Below are 10,561 nucleotides of genomic sequence, written 5' to 3'. Positions count from 1 at the left end.
ACAGAGGTTCCTTGGGTTCAGTGTGCACCCTCAATGCCAGAGAGTGGGAACCAAGGGTGTTCACCCCACTCCCAGCTCCTCCTACGGAGCCCCAGTGCAAGCTCTCATCCCCTCCCCTATCCAGGAGCTGCAGACCCTACTCCCTTCTCCTAGAAACCTTTTAATTCCTACTCTAAACCCCTTTCTACACATTAGCATCCCTTCTAAGGACCCAAGGAGCACAGCTTCTCTCCTTTATAAGCTTACTGTGAAGACAGACCCTTCCCTCATGGCAGAGCCTCACTAGATTCACTGCAGGTCAAGTCTAAATTATCTGGCTCTTAGTCGGAACTTGCTAAACATTGAGTAAATATAGGGATCAGGTGGTATTCTCCTAGGAAAAATACCATACAAATTAAATGATCACTTCCCCATCATTTATAAAGAGAACTTAATAGCCTTCATAATGTCATGTCAATTGATTCTTAGAACAGCCTTTGAAAAACGCAGGGAAGATGAGAACCCAGATTTTATAGTGCAAGAAGCTGAGGCTCAAAAGGTTGAATGACTTGATTCAATGTCCCACAAGTAGTGAGATGGAAAGACCGAGGTTTATAACTCAGACCTTCTAAGTTTTAATCCCTCCTTCTTCTAAACTACCTGGCCTCTCTTCTCAGTGTTGAGTCCCAAGAGAAGTTATTGTTTATAGAACTCAATACCCCCTCTTCTTTCTAATGCTTTACTGTTCCACTGCGTGGGCAGGAAGACTGTGCTGAGTTTGTATCTTTTGTTCTCTGGGTTCTTTCTAGGGACAGGATTTCTTGCTTTATTTACCAGTCTTCAACTTTGTAAGCGAGGCGACTTTCAAGTCGACTATCGCATTAAGGGTCCAGCCCGGAACCTGGCACACTGTCCACCTTCTCCCCAGCAGCTGGGGCCTCACCTGGGTTAATGACAGAGCCCTGGGGCTGGGGGATGTCACACACTTGATGTATCTTCACTGGGTTCATGGGCACCTCCTTGGTGCCGTCGTACATCAGGTTGAATTCCCTGCTCTCGTTGAGCGCACAGCGGAGCTGGGCCTTCCATTTAGCTGGGTCGGGGTCGTCCACCCCTTCCTGGTACTTCCCCTGTCTCCACAGCCCAGGCTTGAGGGATAGGAAACTGCAGTGAGTGCCTGCTTGTTGCCCAGAAACACTGGAAAGTGTGCCCGCCCTCCCTCATACAGACACAGATACACACAGCCCTGCCTGACCGCCCCATCACCCCAACTCCAACTGACAGAGACTGCAGCAGAAAACACCACGCTGGGGACCAGGCAAGGCAGGGCCTGAGAGAAATTAAGCCAAATGCAAATACAGTCTTTTAAAAAGAGGAGCCTCATCTCAAGTGCTTGTGCCAGCATCATCTGTCAACACTACAATGGCCTTAATGAAGGGTTGAAAATAAAGAAAAATCTGGAACAAGTATACACCAAAATACTAATGGTAACTTTTGGATAGCAAGATTTCAGGTAATTTTCTTTTGTTTTGTTTGCCTTATTTGTTTTTCACATGAATTGCTTATATAATAAGAAGAGAAAGGGAGGTGGCGTATAATATGAAGAATTTAGGCTTGCTGTTCCCTCTCCCTTCAGTCTTTAATCTGATGCACAAATAACTGTTGAAACCAAGTACCTTTAGGAGTAGCAGCCCATAGGAGGGCAGGAAGCACGCTCTGGGGGTTCAGCTGGCCTCAGTGCGAGGCTGAGGGCCTCAAGTCCTAATAAACTCACACCACCTGCCTTTCCCTGCTTCCTCAAACTCCCACATTGGGAACATTTTGCTGGGAACACCAGTGGCTGGTGGCCTGGGCCAAAACCAGTGCGGCCCCGCCTCTCTGGTTTTCAATTTTCAGGTCTAACAGGCATTTATGTGTCTGTTCACGGGATATCAGCCCTCCCCCACTGTTAACGTATCTCAGATGTCTATACTTTCTTCAGGGCTGTGACGTATGTGCTGGTGCAGAAAAGGGGGATGTCTTTTGCAGAGGACTCAAGATCAAGAGAATGAGATGGACCGGCCAGACTGCTCCCACTTGATGGTAGGAAGATAAGGTGGCCATGTAGTTAGAATTCTGCAGGGGAACATAGTCTATATAGTCTATGGGTTTGCGGATCCATAACTTTTATTTTTTCAGTGATGCCACAAGCTCATAAGAGACTGACATATAATCCAGAATGCCAGTCTACTCGTTTTCAATGGGGGATAAAGCTGGTCAGTGACCAGCATGGTTAAGTCCAATAACGTGGACATAACCATGTATGATCTCAACCACTAACTCCTGTATCTGGTTTCTAATGACAATTCCAAGAACGTAAGACCCACTCAACATTTAAATCCAAATTTTCAGATGACTCCAAAGCTAAATGGAAATGATTTGATATTGAACTCTAAATCTGCATTATCTAGACTATCTCTTACCCAGTTGCGTAACCCAGAATCGACAGTAAAAGGCTCCTGCTTTCCCAAAAATCACAGGGCGTAAAGATGAAAAGCACTGGACAGGCAAGACCCCCAGTGAATTTGCAAAGCTGCTCTTGTGTCTTTTTCTTTTGGACCTTGAAGTCAGGAGAAATTCTAAAAATACAAATGTATTAATTTTTAAAACTTGACTTTACTGAATATTGTTCAGATCCCCCAGCCTACAAAAATAATTTTATTTTTTAAAAAATGCTCCCTGCCTCCAAGGCGTTTACAATCCCTTAAAGGATCCAGATGAGTCAACAGATTAGAAATATAGATACTATGTGAACACCAGTAAAACTGCCTAATCCATAAAGAGTCGGGGGGTAGGTATGGTTGGCCAAGTTTATCGGAATTTATGATTCTAGGGCTGAATCTTGAACATGGGTAGAAGTTAACCAGGTGAGAAGCGTGGGTCACGATACTCTAAGCAGAAGAAGCTTTATGGGCAAAGGCAGAGGCTGAAAAGCACAGTGCTTAGGGGACCTACAAGCAGTTCAGCTTGTGTGGAGGCAGCATGAGATGAAAGTCTGGGCTTGTAAGTAGGAACCATGCCAAGGAGTTTGGACCTGATTCTTAGAACACTGAGAACCACTGAGAGATTTAAGCAGGTTGTGATGGGATCAGATTTAAGTTTTAGAAAGAACCCTCTAGCTGCAGGCCTGAAAAGGGTTTGAAGGGAGGCAAGGCATGAAGATAATATATAGTCTCTATATAATCCATATAATAGTGTTACTAGGGTCTGAACTAAGGAGGAGGCAGTAGGGATAGAGGATACAGGTAATGAGCTGTTAGAGACGTTGACTTGACAAAGCTTGATGATGAACTGATTCCTTAAAGAAGGTGAGAGAGAAATCAAGGATGATTCCCTGGTTTAGGGTTTGGGAGACTGGGTGGGTGGTGATGCTGGCCACTGAGATAGGAGCAGGTTTAGAAAGATGATTTCCCTTTGGAAATGTCGGATTTCAAATGCCTGTGGAAGGCCTAGGGGAGAATGCCCGGCATGCCCAGGGCAGTTTTTTATCCCCACTCACCTCTCACATCACCTGAGGGACTCTCCCTGCCTGCCTCCAGCCTGGAAGAAGGTCCACCAGATTACTGACATCTCTGCCCTGTGGGCAAGGACCAATTTCTTTTCATTTCTGTATCCCTGCTCAGGCTTTAGCACACAGTAGGTCAATGTGTACTTGTTGAATTGCCTCAAATGTACAGAAATACACTTCTTGGGGAATGAATAAGTTGCTATTAGAGATGCAAGACCAGAAAAACAGCTATGAGCAGAAGGCCAAGGAGACACTGCAGAAAGTGCTCGAGGAGAAAATGCGTGCAGAACAGCAACTGCAGAGCAAACAGGTGTGGGGATGCTCCATAATCCTTGGGGCTGGGAACCCTGGGGCAGTCTGGGTGGCAAGGGAGCCAGCTGCACAACTCCCTGGAACCCCCAAGGCACCACCCTCTCCTCTGATCTCCCTCAGCGGTCCCTGGCTCTGGTCGAGCAGAAGTGTGAAGAGTGGAAGAGCCAGTACGAGAGCCACCCCCAGCATGCAACTGTCCCCTACCCTGCCAGCCCAGTAATCATGAATGCCGTCTTCCTTCTCTTTTTTACAATGTGGTACATATGGATTTTTTTTAAATGAGATTTAACCAGCTTTTAAACCTTTCTTCTTTCTAACAATATCAGTACTCTCTGACTCTCCAAATGCACCTTTTAAAGTTGATTTAATTTATCAAAAAATCACCCTTCATACTTTCCCTTTCTTTTTTAAACCTCCCCATGGTAGTGTAATGTAGTAGAAGGAGATTTGGCCTGGGAGTTTGGACACCAGGGTTCTAGCTGCAGTTAACCCACAGTTACACACGTTATATTATTAAAGCAAAAAGTAACTTACAGAAATGTATGAGGCCATTATGCACATACACACAAATATATATTCACTCATATATCCATAAAAAAGTAGTCTGGAAGGTTCTATAAAATGTTCAAGGTGTTCATCCCAGGGTGGAGGAGATATACGTTCACTATATTACCCTCTTAAATTTTTACAGTAAATATATATTACTTTTATAATTTAAAAAACCAAACTTTTCATTTTTAAAAACCTAAAACATGAAAGAAAACTGGAAAACCAACAAAATTTTAAAAATCCCTAAGTCTGAGGCAACGATTTTTTTATCCGAGTACAAGTGACGAATGAAAATACTAAGAATGGTGTGTGACACCTTAAAGTATAGAAAAAAATACAGTAAGGCAAATAGGCATTAAGATAATAGAATATAAAAAGTGACCCAGATATATCCAGACAATGGACTACTATTCCAGTAACAAAAAGAAATGAATTACTAATATGAACTACACGGATGAGTCACAACAACATGAGGAGCCAAAGAAGCCACATGCAAAAGGGTACTTATTGTATGCTTCCATTCATATGGATTTCTAGAATAGGAAACACTAATACATAGTGAAAGAAAGCATGTCAGTGGTTGCCTGATGCCAGATGCCAGGCCTGGGAAACTGACTGTAAAAGGACAAGAAGGAACTTGTTGCAGGTATTGGAAGTGTTCTGTATCTTGACTTTGGCGATGACAATATAGATATACACATTTGTCAAAACTTATCAAATTACATACTTAAAATGGGTACACCTTGTTGAATGTAATTCATACTTCAATCAAGTTGATTTTAAAGTTAAATTAAAAAGTCACCTATGGGGACTTCCCTGGTGGCACAGTGCTTAAGAATTTGCCTGCTAACGCAGGGGACGTGGTTTCAAGCCCTAGTCTGGGAAGATCCCACATGCCGCAGAGCAACTAAGCCCGTGCGCCACAACTACAGAGCCTATGCTCTAGAGCCCGTGAGCCACAACTACTGAGCCCGTGTGCCACAACTACTGAAGCCCACGTGCCTAGAGCCCATGCTCCACAACAAGAGAAGCCACCACAGTGAGAAGCCGGCGCACTGCAACAAAGACACAATGCAGCCAAAAGTAAATAAATTAATAATAATTGAAAAAAAAATAAGTCACCTAGATGTCTGAGTGAGACAGAGTTCCTTTAAGCTTTCAATCCCAGCTCTTCTCTGAAGCCTCCCCTCATTTACCCTGGCAGCATGTGACCACTTTGCATCTCTTTAACACCTTATATTTATCGGTTCCATTCAGATTTGATGCTTGAAAACTTTTGCATATTTTATGTCTATCTTCCATTAAACTTGGTGCCTCTAAGGCAGGAACAATCATCTCTTTCATAAATTGAGACCATTACAAAAACAGAATTATGTTCCCTTTCCTCTCAATCAGGGGAATTTGAAGTAGGATTGATGAAATCCTGGAAATCTTAAGCAAAAATGTCATTTCTGCATTTTTATGGCCAGAGGGTCCTGTGTTTTCATCAGATTCCTGAAGATATCACAGAGCCCAACAATGTTAAGAATCTCTGCTTTGAATCCATGTGCTTTCACCCAGCTCTATGGTACAAGGCACCCTGCCCCTGGGGCAATCTGTCTGTGGTCCCTGCAAAGATGATAAACCCACATCAAAGACACTTACTCTTCTGCATGTCAGTGGACTCTACTGCCATCTCTTCCTCCACAGTGATGTCACTATCGCCGTCTTCAAGATTCATTTCTGTCGCATCTATAACACTGTCTTCTTCCTCTTCCTCCTCCTCATCTTCCTTGGAAACATCCTTTAATGTGGCAAGTAGTCTGTTGTAACCAGAAACTTGTTCTGGTTCACTCTATGCTTCACTTTCAGAACTTGAAGTATCTAAACTCTCTGACTAAAAGGAAAATGGGGATTTTAAAAACAAAAATTATATTGTTCTTGTTGCTACCCCACGACTATCATCAGGCCCACAGTGGAACCAAGTTCAGACTTTTCTAAAGAAAAACTAGCTTTCCTGCAAATATGCAATCCTATCTATTCAACCAAACCTAGCACCAAATTTGTTTAAAACAGCTAATCTAGCTATGATTCTAGAAGCGCTTCCTCTTCTTTGAACTGCTAACGTTCCCCATGGGAAGACAGCAAACTAAACACATGGAGCTTTAGGTTATAAGGCGATCTAACCTATGTGCCAGACATTTGGCACCTTTAAAGGAGCAACAGGAAAACTTACAACAAAAAAGTGTACTTTATTTCTGAGTCTGTGGTAATGAAATAAGACCTTTGATGATTTTGCACTCTATTTTATGTTAAGCAAACATGACATTCCCTCTTAGGATTCACCAACAGCCCTCTGGTAAGCCTCCTTAACAGGTTCTAACAGGCTAATCTCTCAGGACAGTTTCATACTCTATACTGTATTAGTTATCACAATGGCATTTTAACAGACACCTGCACTTAAAACTAAGCAATATTACTAAAATACAGCTTACATCTAAAATCAAAAAGAGTGGAAATGTAGCCAAACTTTATTACCATATATAATCTTAAAAGTAACAGTCCAGAATCTACTATCATAAAGAAGGTATAAAGCATTACCAGTTGACAAGTCTGTGGTTTTGCTTCCTTTCTGGAAACCCTGAGAAGAAACAGGCAATGTTAAACTCTAACTACTAGTATGTAGCAATTAGGAAAAGTCTAATGATACAACTTTAAGTGAACATGGCAGACTATACCGGTATAAATACATTCTATCTATTGTCAAGTAAAAACTCCATATGCATTTGCTCAGATTTTGGAAGGATATGCCAAATAGATAATAAGAGACGAATGAAAAAGTCTAACAAGACCACATGACAAATACTACAGTCACACAGTAACAGGCTCTCATCCAAAAGATGGGAAATTTTGGCAAATAAAAGCCCTCGGGGTTCACCTTTTCTAGCAAATTTCTTAAGTAGACTATCCCTCTAACGGTTGATAAAGCAGCCCAAAGGGGTGGGATGAGCACTAAGATCATCACTGAGAGTCTGGACACTTAGAGAGGAACCCACAACTACCCAAACATTAGTTTCCTCGTGGTCATTGAATAGATAGGTGATGTCGAGGGTCCCAAGCAATTCTTTCTGAATTTTTTTTAACTTATTTAATTTCTTTATTTTTGCCTGCTATGGGTCTTCGTTGCTGCGCCCGGGCTTTCTCTAGTTGCGGCGAGCGGTGGCTTCTCTTGTTGCGGAGCAGGGGCTCTAGGCTCGCGGGCATCAGTAGTTGCACCACCCTGGCTCAGTAGTTGTGGCTCGCGGGCTCTAGAGTGCAGGCTCCCTCAACAGTTGTGGAGCACGGGCTTACTTGCACCGCGGCATGTGGGATCTTCCCGGACCGGGGCTCGAACCCCTGTCCCCTCCGTTGGCAGGCGGATTCTTAACCACTGCGCCACCAGGGAAGCCCCCAAGCAAGTCTTTAAAAACATATCAAACGAGGGCTTCCCTGGTGGAGCAGTGGTTGAGAATCTGCCTGCCAATGCAGGGGACATGGGTTCGAGCCCTGGTCTGGGAAGATCCCACATGCTGCGGAGCAACTAGGCCCGTGAGCCACAACTGCTGAGCCTGCGCGTCTGGAGCCTGTGCTCCGCAACAAGAGAGGCCGCGATAGTTGAGAGGCCGCGCACTGCGATGAAGAGTGGCTCCTGCTTGCCACAACTAGAGAAAGCCCTCGCACAGAAACGAATACCCAATACAGCAAAAATTAATTAATTAATTAATAAAAAACTCCTACCCCCAACAACTTCTTAAAAAAAAAGTTGTATAATCAAACACAATTCATCTAATATTTAAAAAAAAACATATCAAACGAAAACAAGCTTATAAAATCTCGGCCCAGTCGCCACACAGGAGGCGTGCCGTCTAGCATAAAACTACAGACTCAACAAAGGGTAGGAAGACCGGCGAAGAACCCCATCTCAGGCGGGAAGCCGCCAGGATCCCCGGGCGAGCTAGGCCGGCGCCGGGGCAGCGTGGGACGCGGCGGGAGCTGCCCTGTCACTACCCCCGGGGCACCGGCGGACCAAACGCGGGGACACGCGGGCTCCCACCGGGAAAGGACGCCGGCAGCGCCGGTCCCAGCCTTGCCTCTCCATACCTGTCATAGAAAGGATGCTCCTCGCCGAAATCCCTTAGATGATGCTTCTGCTTTTTAGTTAGGGAGCTGAGCAGCTGGCTCTGGCTCCGGCTCCGGCTCCGGCTCCCGCGTTTGCCCACGGGGAAGACGTCAAGTCAGCCAACCTCCACGAATCGCGTTTTTCACCCGGAAGTAGTCTCGTCAACCCACTCACGCGGGATTGCCAACGGCGCTTTACGGCGGAAGCAGGGTGCCATAAAGCAGACCCGCTTTACGTCGCGCTTGTACGACAGGCGTTAGAACTTCCTGTTTCCCATTCCGCCCCCTAGCGAGGCTCTTTGGAAGCACGTGCACGCCTGCGCAGCTTTTCTCTGAGCCCCGTGAGGAAGGCAGGCAGGGAGGCTTCGGGCTTCCCCAGGTGGGTACATGGGTGGGTGTACTTTGTGCGTCTGTTTTGGCTGTGAGAATCAGCCTGCATAAACGTGTAGTGACTGAGATGGTTGAATGCAGTGCCTTTATATTATGCCATAATACAAATACCAACTAACATTTAAGGCTGCCGGTGCATCTCAATTCATCCTCACAACAACAGTAAACAAGTAGGCCTTGTTAATAAGCCTGATATTGGAGATGAGAAAGCTGATGCTTACAAAAGGTTACATACACACTAGCGAGAGAGGAGATGGAAACCTAATTCTCTCTGATGCGACCACAGGCTTTTCCCACTAGGATCTGCCACATGCGTGTGCTATGTATGTGAAGCATGGGGACATAAGGCTGAGATTCCCGCCCTTACCCTACCCCCTCATTTTCTGAAAGGATTGCAAGGGCCCTTGGTAACAAATCTGTTCTGGCACTTTTCATGTTATAAAAGCAAAAACACATCCAGAGAGGTAAAGTGACTTTCCTAAATCACCCGGAGAGTCGATGTTAGAGAAAGCAGTAAAACTCAATCAAGTGTCTCAAAACTGAATTGGGGCAAATTGGGATGGAAAACTTTTAAAGGGTAAGTAACTTTTCTATATCTGGATCGTGGTGGTGGTTACACCTTGTATACAATTACCAAAATTGATCACACTGTACCTTTGAAATTGGTACATTTTAATGCAAGTAAATAATAACCTCAATAAACAAAGAGGTAAAAACAGCGCAACTGGACTTAATACTCTAGAGACAGGCAGAGTGTGCAGGGATACTTAAAAACCACAGGATAGGGCTTCCCTGGTGGCGCAGTGGTTGAGAGTCCGCCTGCCGATGCAGGGGACACGGGTTCGTGCCCCAGGTCTGGGAAGATCCCACATGCCGCGGAGTGGCGAAGCCCGTGAGCCATGGCCGCTGAGCCCGCGAGTCCGGAGCCTGGGCTCCGCAACGGGAGAGGCCACAACAGTGAGAGGCCCGCGTACCGGAAAAACAAAACAAAACAAAAACCACAGGATAAACACAGAGACACTTTGTTTCTAATAGTAACTTACAATGTCAATCATAAACCACAGAATTCACCTGCATATTTAAGCTAAAATAGGAGCCATCAAAAATAGTGTTCACTGCCTCTGCTATTAGACGAGCGTCTGTGAGAGAATTGCACCTTTCTCCAATACCATGTCACACCTATACACGTCGCACTACAACTATTCAAATCCTAGTTTTCTCCTTCTGGGGACCATCTACTCCTAATTAGATTCTGGGAGCTTAGGGTGGGGGAGGGAGGCAAGGGGAGGGAGGATCAAGAAAATATGCAAACAGCAGGTAGTGCCAGCAGATGGCCCAGCCAAGGAACCCAGAAACAAACACACATCTGTCTTCTGTCTCATTTCAACTTAAAAAGTACAGTCACTTACGTAAACAAAAGGCTGCTTGCAAATCTCATCATACATACTAAGGCACTAACCACAGTATAACCTGGCTATGACAATAAAGTCATACAATGTTTTGTCTCCTCCCACCCTATTCCAAGTGCCCCAGCTTCCCTCCCCAAGGCAACCAGTTTCTTGGTGTTCTTCCAGAGATCTGCTCTAAAATGCTATACCCTTGAGCACTTGATGTGACTCTTTACTCTCTCCTGCTTTCCATGGCATT

General features: G+C 44.8%; 1 long non-coding RNA gene across 1 annotated transcript; it reads right to left on the bottom strand.

Moving 5' to 3' along the window:
- Positions 1 to 467: 467 nt before the first annotated feature.
- LOC308605979 lies at positions 468 to 8,649 on the bottom strand. Its single transcript, XR_014013752.1, has 4 exons — positions 8,507 to 8,649; positions 6,968 to 7,007; positions 6,032 to 6,263; positions 468 to 1,127 (listed from the first exon to the last, which is right to left on the bottom strand). It is a non-coding gene; the product is annotated as an uncharacterized lncRNA (long non-coding RNA).
- Between the last annotated feature and the right edge of the window lie 1,912 nt (positions 8,650 to 10,561).

This window comes from Mesoplodon bidens (genome assembly GCF_964165515.1).
Source record: "Mesoplodon bidens genome assembly, chromosome: 2".
In the NCBI taxonomy this organism is placed as follows: domain Eukaryota; kingdom Metazoa; phylum Chordata; class Mammalia; order Artiodactyla; family Ziphiidae; genus Mesoplodon; species Mesoplodon bidens.
Note: the sequence above shows the minus strand (reverse complement) of the source record. Positions and strands in the feature narration are given on the sequence as shown.